The sequence below is a fragment of the Bubalus bubalis genome, chromosome 14, assembly GCF_019923935.1.
Source record: "Bubalus bubalis isolate 160015118507 breed Murrah chromosome 14, NDDB_SH_1, whole genome shotgun sequence".
Taxonomy (NCBI): Eukaryota; Metazoa; Chordata; class Mammalia; order Artiodactyla; family Bovidae; genus Bubalus; species Bubalus bubalis.
Genome location: NC_059170.1, coordinates 23,324,058 through 23,334,875, shown reverse-complemented (window position 1 = coordinate 23,334,875; position 10,818 = coordinate 23,324,058).

Here is a 10,818-nt window from a genome sequence, read left to right as displayed (position 1 = left end):
TTAGAGGTTGGCAATGCACTGAACTATGAGAAAGGCTTTGAGAAGCCCTGGAACAGAAACTCCTCTTTCCCTTTGCTTACTCCACTGTTTCCCAAACATTCTCAACCCTGGAGCCCGTGTCCTCAAAACATTTCCTAAACAGCCTGTTGCTGCTGCTGCTGCTGCGTCGCTTCAGTCGTGTCCGACCCTGTGCGACCCCATAGACGGCAGCCCACCAGGCTTCCCCTCCCTGGGATTCTCCAGGCAAGAACACTGGAGTGGGTTGCCATTTCCTTCTCCAATGCAGGAAAGTGAAATGTCAAAGTGAAGTCGCTCAGTCGTGTCCAACTCTAGCGACCCCATGAACTGCAGCCCACCAGGCTCCTCCATCCGTGGGATTTTCCAGGCAAAAGTACTGGAGTGGGCCATTGTAGGAACAGTGAAAACACCATCTACAGAGGGTGGGTCTCCAGGATGTGACCAGGGGCCTTTCCTCCTCTGCCAGTGCCCCTCCTAAATTACAGACTTTCTCCCCCAGCACCAGACTTGCCAGACCCAGGAACTGTCCTCGATCTCCAGTCCCCTCAGCACATGCCTCTCACACCCCCTCCATGCCTCTTGGGGCCAGGTTCCACCTGCCAAAAACTCAGGTTCAGCTTCTGATGGGCATATTCCAAGACACACCCCGCTGGCTCAGCCAGGTCTCTGGTCCCTTTCTGTTGTGTCCAGGAGTGAGGGGTGGGCGCAGAATCTTGTTTTCAACCTCTCGCCCCAGCAAAGGCTGAGAGTAAAGCCAACACCTGCACAGAGACAGGAAACCCAGGACCCCCTGCTCTGACACTAAGGTGACCCTCCCCCCGGGACAGTCTCCTGCCCTTTCAGACTGCAGGCTTTTATCAGGAAAATGGAGGTATGATAGCTCCCAGGGCATAGTTTCTGAGAAAGAACTTGGCAAGTATAGAAACAGAGCTGTCCAGGTTGGTTGCTATCACTGAGCTGCTGCTGGGGTTGAGCACACCTCTGCCTCTCCATCTTTCTGGGCCTCAGCTTTCTGTCTGGACCATTAGAAGATGGCAGCTACTGGTTTGGAGACAGGATTTGGGCACAAGCCTGACCGGTAGACCTTCCTCCTTGACCTCCCCTTGTCTTGTTTCAAAATGTATTCACACATTCAACAAATACTATCTGAGCCCCTGGTCCATGCCAGTTTCTAGGAAGAGAGACAGAAAACACAAGGAATTGTATTCTAGTGGCTGAGACACACCCACTCCAGAACTCTTCCCTGAAAAATCCTATGGACGGAGGAGCCTGGTAGGCTGCAGTCCATGGGGTCGCTAGGAGTTAGACATGACTGAGCGACTTCACTTTGACTTTTCACTTTCCTGCATTGGAGAAGGAAATGGCAACCCACTCCAGTGTTCTTGACTTGAGAATCCCAGGGACGGAGGAGCCTGGTGGGCTGCCGTCTATGGGGTCGCACAGAGTCAGACACGACTGAAGCGACTTAGCAGCAGCAGCAGCAGGGTGAGACACAGCAATGAATAACTGAACCAAGAAATGAGAAATGGTATAAATAAAAATGAAGCAGAGTAAAAAAGCAGGTGTGAAAAGGAACGGGACCATGCTCACTCAGCATGGTCAGTGAGCCAAGCCCTCTCCCCTGAGGTGAGACATGAAGGGTAAGAAAGAGGAAGTCACATGGAAACCTAGAGGAAGGAAGAGCAGAAGCAGCCTGTGCAAAGGTCCTGGGGCAAGAATGAGGTGACTCTATTTGAGCCCAAAGCCAGTGGCTGGACTGGAGGGAGAGGAAGAGACTGACATTAAATGGCTGAGAGTCTGTTGACCACAGAAAAGAGTTTTGATTTTAAAGATTAAAACGTAGCAATTTAACGTCAAGATTGGGAACTCTGGGATCAACCAGTCAAGGTTTCAAATCCAGCTCTACCACCTGCCAGCTGCCTGGGTTGGGGAAGTTCCTTAAAGTCTGAATTTTCAGTTTCCTCATCTATAATCAGAAGAATAATTTCACCTACATTGTAAGGTGTTACCCTAAGTACCCAAGATAATGCCAGCAAAACCCTGGCCAGAGCCTGGCTCAATAAAACTGTGCTATTCTAATGGAAGTTCAGACAGTAAAGAATCTGCCTGCAATGCGGGCGACCTGGGTTCGATCCCTGGGTTGGGAAGATTCCCCTGGAGGAGGGCATGGCAAGGCATTCCAGTATTCTTGCCTGGAGAATCCCCATGGTCAGAGGAGCCTGGAGGGCTACAGTCCATGGGGTCCCAGAGTCAGACACGACTGAGGTGACTTAGCACGTGCTAATGATGATATATAGAAATTATACAGCACAACCACAGCAGCTCCTGATAGATCTTCACAAATCCTGGCAGAGAGCACGCACACTTGGGCTCTGGAGCCAGGAAGCCAGCTGTGCCAGGTGCCAGCATGAACAGTGAGGGCATCCAACAGTTTTCGGAGGTTGGGGACAGGCCAGCAGCTGAGGGAAGGGAACAGACAAGCCTGAGGGTCAGGCTGGATTTGGCCCTGGCTGAGCCCCATCAGCTCAGCACTCCCAAATCCTTCAGGTTTCAGGAGGTGGGACACGTTTTAAACCTGAAAATCCCAGAATTTTAAAATCCTGAGGTCATCAAATCCTTAGAATCTCCTCAGTCTGAAGTCCTAGATGTAGACTTCCCTGGTGGCACGGTGGATAAGAATCCGCCTGCCGCTGCAGGAGACACCAGAGACGCAGGTTAGATCCCTGGGTCAGGAAGATCCCCTGGAGGAGGGCGTGGCAACCCACTCCAGCATCCTTGCCTGGAGAGGTCCATGGACAGAAGAGCCTGGTGGGCTACAGTCCGTGGGATTGCCAACAGTCGAACACGACTGAAGCGACTTAGCACACAGCACAGACTGGAATGTAATAGCATTGTTTTGTTCCTATTCCATTATTTTTTTCCCCAACATTTTTCTGACTGTGGCAAATGATACTCCACCCCATCCCACCTCTGCACGTGACACATGGGGAAACCGAGGCCCAGAAAGGGGAGGTGACTGGCCTGGGTCCCACTGAGCAGGCAGCTGAAGCATGAGGACCCCCGTCCTGACCAGCACAGACGGTGGAGGCTGGGAGGGGCGCCTTGGGTCTCCTCAGGGCCTCTCCCCTCCCCCACCCTGCTGACTGTGAGCCTGGAGGGTCAGGGCCTGACAGATGGGATTTTTCAGGGGAAAAGTGTTCTGAGAGTGAGGGGCCTTTGTCCTCTTAGCATCCCAACCCCAGAAGGCAGAGCCAGGCCAGAGTGCAGTGGTGCAGTGGAGGGAGGGGCGGCGGGGTAAGGGCCCCTCTCAAACTGGAAGGTCGTGGCCCCAGAGACAGAATCTTTGTGGAAACTTAACACCCAAGACCCTCCACCCAAGGGCCTGGCACAGGACTTTTCAGCTTTCATCTTGAGCTCCTCAGGCCCGTCCCACATTCAGTAACTCTGATCCCAACCTGGAAAGGCTGATTCCTTTCTGAGTCCTTTTCAGGTCTCCCTGCATGAGTGAGTCAGTCCTCTCTGCTGCTCTGTGTTTAACACCAGTGCCCACTAAGCTCCAGCGTAACAAGTAGAGAGCTGGCCTCAGGTGCAGCCTGGCCACCGCATCGGCCTGGAACACTGTCCCCATTTCCAGAAATATCGTCCCCATTTCTGGAGGCACATTCCATTTATGACAGAATGTACTTGCTTTTCATTTCGTGTATCAAGAAGTTTCCTCTTACAAGAAGCCCATGGTCAACTGTAACACACATTTTCGGGATAACCAGGGAAGTCAGTTGTGGACTAAATATTAGATACCAGAGAACTATGAATATTATGAAGTGCAATAGTGATCCTGGAAATGGCCTTACTTTTTGGAGATGCAAACTAAAGTATTTGGGGACAAAAATTGAGGATATCTACAATTCACATTAAGATACTTCTGGAAGAAATAGGTGAAGCAAATATGGAAAATGCCTGTGTTAAATCTGGGTATTGGGTATGTAGTTCATAATGTCAGTCTGTATTTTTCTCTGTCTAAAATTACTCTAATCAATCTTTGCTGGTTGACTTAGAGGGAAAAAAATCGTTAAGAAACAATCTCATGGCAGACCCCGAGCATAGCCAAAACTGTGAACATGTCGTGAGAGTGAAGGAAGCCGGGATAAGGCGGGAAGAACATTCTGGGTTGAGGAAAGCCAGCCCTGTATCTGGGAAGCTTGGCCCTCCTTCCCCAGGACCCCCTGATTCTCCCCTCAGGGCTGGCTTCTGGTTCTCGGAGCAGCTCCGTGGGCCTCACCACTGACTGTCCCCTCCTTGGGACATCTGCTCTCAGGTTTGGGGCCAGGCAGGAAGCCAACAGCTTTACTGTCCCCAGAGGCCCCCAGCCAGTCTGCTGGTGCCTGGGGTGGGGGAGGGGCGGGGCTCGGCCCCTTCACACCAGACCATCCCCCACCTTGGGACCTGGGCCTGGGCCCCTTCCTCTCACTGTCTACCTCACTAGGCAGATGGGGAAACTGAGGCCCAGGCCTGACCCTGGCTCTTCCTAAAGGACCCAGGACACAGTCGTGCAGAGGAAGAGGTGGAGAGAAGGTCTGTGGGCACAGAAAGGGCCAGAAGCCGACCTCTGACCCCCAGCCAGTCAGGGTCATGGGTGGGGGACAGGACCCCAGACATGTGAGGAGGTGAGGGTGAGGGTTCAGTGCCCCCCTGACAGGAGAGGGTCCCGCCTCCAGCAGCGGCAGCCAGATTTCCCTCACCTGTCACTCACACAGGGCCCCGAAGCTCACTCTTACTCTGGGGCCCAGCTGTCCCTCCTCAAGGTCTCCTCTTTCACAGTCAACAGATATTTCCTGAGCTTATCTGTGTGTCAGGCACAAACTAGATACCAGGGCCTCAGCCAGGAACAAATCAAACACGGTCTCCACCCTGGTCAAGCTGAGGCTGGTGGGAGTCAGAAGCCAGGCAAGATACAATAAGAGGACAGGATGTAACCCGGCATCAAGGGCACCGTGCGGAAAGCAGGAGCCGCACGTGGAGGGAGACGGGACGGCGACCAGGCTGCTTCAATAAGGGGTCACCTCTGAAGGCTGGGATCGAGCAGAGACCTGAATAAAGGGAGGAAGGGGCCTGGGGTTGCCTAAGGAAAGAGCCCCGGGTTGAGGGAACAGCAAGGGCGAAGGCCCTAGGGCAGAGTCTGCCGGGTGAGCGACAGCAGGGAGGCCAGTGTGGCTGGAGTGGAGAGTGGGCAGGGAGGAAGCCAAGCTCAGTGTGATGGGGGGCAGGACCGCACGTGGCAGGCCCACTAGAAGGAACGGGCCAGAGGCAGGCGGGGCGGGCAGGACAGGCTCTGAGTCATGACGTGAAGGGCAGGAGCAGGTGAAGTAGGATGGCCAGGGAGGAGACGACTGCAGAAGTCCAAGCACAACGCAAAGGAAGCCAGAAGGAATGGTGGCAATGGAAGGGACAGAGTGGCCGGACTCTATCCCGCAGGGTCTGCTGAGAGAGCGGATGTGGGGTGTGGGAAAAACAGGAGTCGAGAGGGGAGAGAGCAGCTTCATTTCAGAGACTCTGTTCCTTGCTGTATCCCTGGTGCAGGGGCAGAGTTGATCCCAATCAGCAGTCATGTGAAAGAGCAGATAAAGCGAGGAAAGAGACCCCTCAGTCTCAGGTTCCCCATCAGATCAAGCTGGTTTTGTTTTGGTTTGTTTTTTCCCCAAATCTGTCAGAAGGCGATCTCTGGTGGCTAATGATTGGAACTGCAAATCTTCAGGTTGAGGGCCGTAAAGAATTGCCCTTGTTCAGTCACTCAGTCGTGTTCTACTCTTGACCCCATGGACTGCAGCACACCAGGCTTCCCTATTCTCCACTATCTCCCAGAGTTTGTTCAAACTCATCTCCATTGAGTCAATGATGCCATCCAACCATCTCATCCTCTGTCGCCCCCTTCATTGAGTATGACCCCTGGAATATCACTGACTAGAAAAAAAAAAAAAAAAATCAGACACAGTGGAAGGTATAAGAGTGGCCAGATTTCCACCCTTCACCCACTTTACAGATGAAGATACTGAGGCCCACCTACGGTTGAGGTCTCATCTCCGTGTTGTTTTCCAATTGGGTATTGCACGAAATTCCCGCAGCCTCCCTAGATGCAGGGAATCCATCCTTGGCATTACTACATTCTTAGGAGGCATCATCCTGCCTCAGCTTTCATACATTCCAAATTAGTCCACACCTTCCCTACTTGGCTGGATGGAAAATCTCTATCCCATCTGGGCTGGAATTTCCACCTTCCTTCACTCCCGAAATCCTGCACCAGGGTGTCCAGTACAGGTCAGTCTGCAGTGACTCATTGGCCACGTGCGTGCTATGTCCCTTCAGCCATGTCCAAGTCTTTTTGGTCCCATGGACTGTAGCCCACCAGGCTCCTATGTCCATAGGATTCTGAAGCAAGAATACTGGAGTGGGTTGCCATGCCCTCCTCCAGGGATTGGACCTGCTTCTCTTAAGTCTCCTGCACTGTTCCCATTCCAGCTCAGTTCTTCCAACTTGAGCAAAGGATATGCTCCCTTATCTTTACCCCATTCAGATGGTGCCACAATCCCCCCCGCCTTTAACTTCTGGTCCACCTTGAGCTGTCATTGCTCCCTGCACAGGACAGAGCCAAGGAGAAGAAAGGAAGCCCTAGGGACACTCTCAGCAGAGCGGAGGAGGCTCTCACCTCCCCTGAGCTGTGTGGAAGACCTCTATTGCTGCACCACTAAGATGGCATTGGATGTTTCTCTTTTTTTCTTCTTCTCCATTGTTTTCTTAAGTAATTTTTAATTTTAGGTTACACAACTAACAGGGTTACAGATTCCTAGAAAAGTAAAATATTTCCATTAACTCTGAAAGTCCTCTTTGATCATTTCCCATTCCCCTTCCTATTCCTTGACACCCTCTACACACATACACACAATCCCAAAGATAAATCCTATTGTCAATTTATTTTTTAAATTTTATTATGTTTTTACATTTTTGGCTGCTCCCATGGTGTATGGGACCTTAGCTTGCATACCAGGGATTGAACCCTAGCCTCCTGCATTGGAAGGTTGAGCCTTAACTCCTGGACTACCGAGGAAGTCCTCACTATTGTCAATTTAAAATTTATCTTTCCAGATTTTTTCCTATGGCTATATATGTGGTAAACACACACACAGCCCTAATAATATGTAGCTTTTATTTGTGGGGAATATATATATACACATATTGGCTTCCCTGGTAGCTCAGCTGGTAAAGAATTCAATTGCCATGCAGGAGACCCCAGTTCAATTTCTGGGCTTGGAAGATCCCCTGGAGAAAGGAGAGGCTTCCCTGGTGGCTCAGATGGTAAAGAATCTGGCTGCAACGTGGGAGACCACGGTTCAATCCCTGGGTTGGGAAGATCCCCTAGAGGAGGGCATGGCAACCCACTCCAGTATTCTTGCCTGGAGAATCCCCATGGACAGAGGAGCCTGGTGGGCTACAGTTCATGGGGTCACAAAGAGTCAGACATGACTGAGCGACTAAGTACAGTATATATATATTACACAAATGGAATCATCATCCTGTACATATTTATCCTATGACTCTTTCTCCAGTCTGTTCTGCACTCCTGAGTTCAATTCAGGGCTATGAGATAGCATTCATTTTTATGAGGTCTGCACCTGGTCGGCTGAACCGGGAGCAAACAAATCCCTAACTAATCAGGAGACACCCTTGGAGGCCTCTTCCCCTAACCTTCTCCTCCTGCATCTCCTTTTCCTCTGATCTTTCTGCTTCTTTCCATTGAGCACCTTTTTCTCACCATGGCCTTTAAGCCCCCCCGCCCAACAACACACACACACACACACACAGTGAGAAGATCCTAAACCATGGCATTTAAGCCCCGCCCCTCCCCGCCCAACAACACACACACCCCCATCCCTCCATCCCCCCACACCCCTAAGAAGATCCTAAACCCCAAGATGCCCTTTGCATCTTACAAGGTAAAAATGTACCTTTGCAAGATACATCTCTGGAGTCTGGGGCTTCCTGCGCCCCCTCGTGGCTTTTCTGAGTAACGGCAGCGGCGCCTCCAACCCCTAATCCATTTGCCCATCAATCCGTCCGGAAAGCAACGTCCACCCCGAAAGAAACTACGAGTGAAACTCTGGGCGATCCGCCGTGAATCAGCTGAAGTCTTCCCTGGAAACTCTCCCGGTGGAATGTGAGCGACCTCCTGGCCTGCCAGAAGAGTCTATCTGTTTGAGATCATCCAGGGCTGAGCTTTGCAGGGGATTCATGGTTCTGGCACAGCATCCTTGGAGAGCAACTGGGTGATTGTTCTCAAGTATGTTGTAGTTAGCAGCCAGGGATTGATTCTACAAATATTTCACACATGCGCAAAAAGACAGATTGCCACAGTGTCTGTTACAGCATTATTCTTGATGGTAAATGATAGGCAACAAGCAATGGGGCTAGCTAAATTCATCCCGGTGCTTTTGGGTGATGGTACACCTCTAAGTCCTGCCAGTTCCCTGGCCTGAGATTCCCTTGAAGTGGCTCTACAGGCTCCCTGCACTCTGCAACCTGCCCTGTGCTGGGTTCTTTCCCACTCCACCTTCCCCTCATCTGCTCTTTTTTTTCTACAGAGCATATCCTCTAACATACTGAATGATTCCCTTATTCCTTACTGTCCATCTTGCTCCATCAGAAGGAAAACCAGCTCTCCAAGGACAATGGCTTTATCTATTTTGTTCAATTTTATATCCCATGCATCTCTCACAGTGCCTGACATACAACTGACACTTTATAATTTGTTGAATGAATGAAGCCAATGAATGAAGGTCTGAATACTGGGGATATAGAAAGATCTCCAAGAGAGATTAATCCAAAAGAGCAAGCTTCAGAATGACGTTGATAATGTGCTCCATTATATAAAGAATATTTTCCCATAAACTTAAAATGGCTAAAACAATTTAATTAATTGAAGTCTATTATTTAAACAACAAAGGCTATAAAAATATCTGGAGATGACAAGGAAGGGGAGAACATTTTGGTTGGAGTTCATTCATTCACGTATGCAATGAATATTTAAGTTCCCAGTGTATGCATACTGGTTATGTTAGACACAGATGTCAAGAAAATTTCTTTGGAGGAGGTAGTATTTGAGATTGGCTTTGAAGTATGGACAGGATTGTGCCTCAAAAAGATGAGATAGAATATTTTTTTGTTTTGTTGTTTGCTGCACTACATGACTTGTAGGGCCTTAGTTCCCCCAACCAGGGACTGAACCTGAGCCCTAAGCAGTGAAATAGCAGAGCCCTAATTCCTAGATCACCAGGGAATTCCCAGAAAGGATAATCTGATAGAAGGATCAGTAGGGAAATTTTGGTGACTTAGATGTACCGTGACTACTCAGAACGGTGGGCAGTTCTGGTTGTAAGTAGCAAAGGCTACAGATGAGAAAGAGCAAGTGATGGCGTTCTCATGGTCTATTAGTCCAGCTGAAAAAGGGCATAAACATGAAGCCCGGTCCTCATCTGGTGAGCCACAAGGCAGTCTTTGAAGGTTGATAATAAAGATGTATTTTAAAATTAAAAAACATTACATGAAGAGCTCCTGTGAGATGAGTGTGAGTCACACCTAAGACAGAACTGCCAGGGAGTGGGGAGGGGCCATCACTGGGAAGGAGGACAGGCATTTCAGGCTCCTCCAGGGGCCAAATTCTTGTGTCTCTGCAACCCAGAGTTGGGTTAAACACTTCCTGAGCCCCTGCCAGCTGAGAGAAGGGTCCAGTCTCTTCCCCTGGGGTCTGCTCACCTCCCACCCCAAGCATTTCCTAGGGGAGTGATTACTTATCAGTGATTATCTGTCTCAGAGAATAAGGCAGAAAGCTAGGCCAGAATTATTTGTAGAAGTCTTCACGCAGTGAGCAGTTACTAGGTGCCAGGCCCTGTGAGATTTATTTCGCACTGAGCCAGTTTACATCTGGGCTCGAATCCTGACTCTGCACTTACTGGCCTTGAGTGAGTCACTTAACCTCTTTGAGCATCAGTTTCTCCATCTACAATGTAGGGAATAAAAGTAGCACCTGCCTCGGATTACTGAAAGATTTAACTGGATGTGAACTATTACTGGGCTTTCCTGGTAGCTCAGTTGGTAAAGAATCCGCCTGCAATGCAGGAGACTCCGGTTCAATTCCTAGGTCAGGAAGATCCCACGGAGAAGGGATAGAGTACCCACTCCAGTATTCTTGGGCTTCAAGAAGGGACAGGCTACCCACTCCAGTGTTCTTGGACTTCCCTAGTGGGTCAGACAGCAAAAGAATCTGCCTGCAATGCGGGAGACCTGGGTTCAATCCCTGGGTTGGGAAGATTCTCCTGGAGGAGGGCATGGCAACCCACTCCAGTATTCTTGCCTGGAGAATCCCCATGGACAGAGGAGCCTGGCAGGCTACAGTCCATGGGGTCGCAAAGAGTCGGACATGACTGAGCGACTAAGCACAGCACAGCACTCCTACTATTTGTCAGAGTAGCATTTGTCAGAGAAGGCAATGGAACCCCACTCCAGTATTCTTGCCTGGAAAATCCTATGGATGGGGGAGCCTGGTAGGCTGCAGTCCATGGGGTCGCTAAGAGTCGGATACGACTGAGCGACTTCGCTTTCACTTTTCACTTTCACACATTGGAGAAGGAAATTGCAACCCACTCCAGTGTTCTTGCCTGGAGAATCCCAGGGACAGGGGAGCCTGGTGGGCTGCCGTCTATGGGGTCTCACAGAGTCGGATACGACTGAAGTGACTTAGCAGCAGCAGCAGCA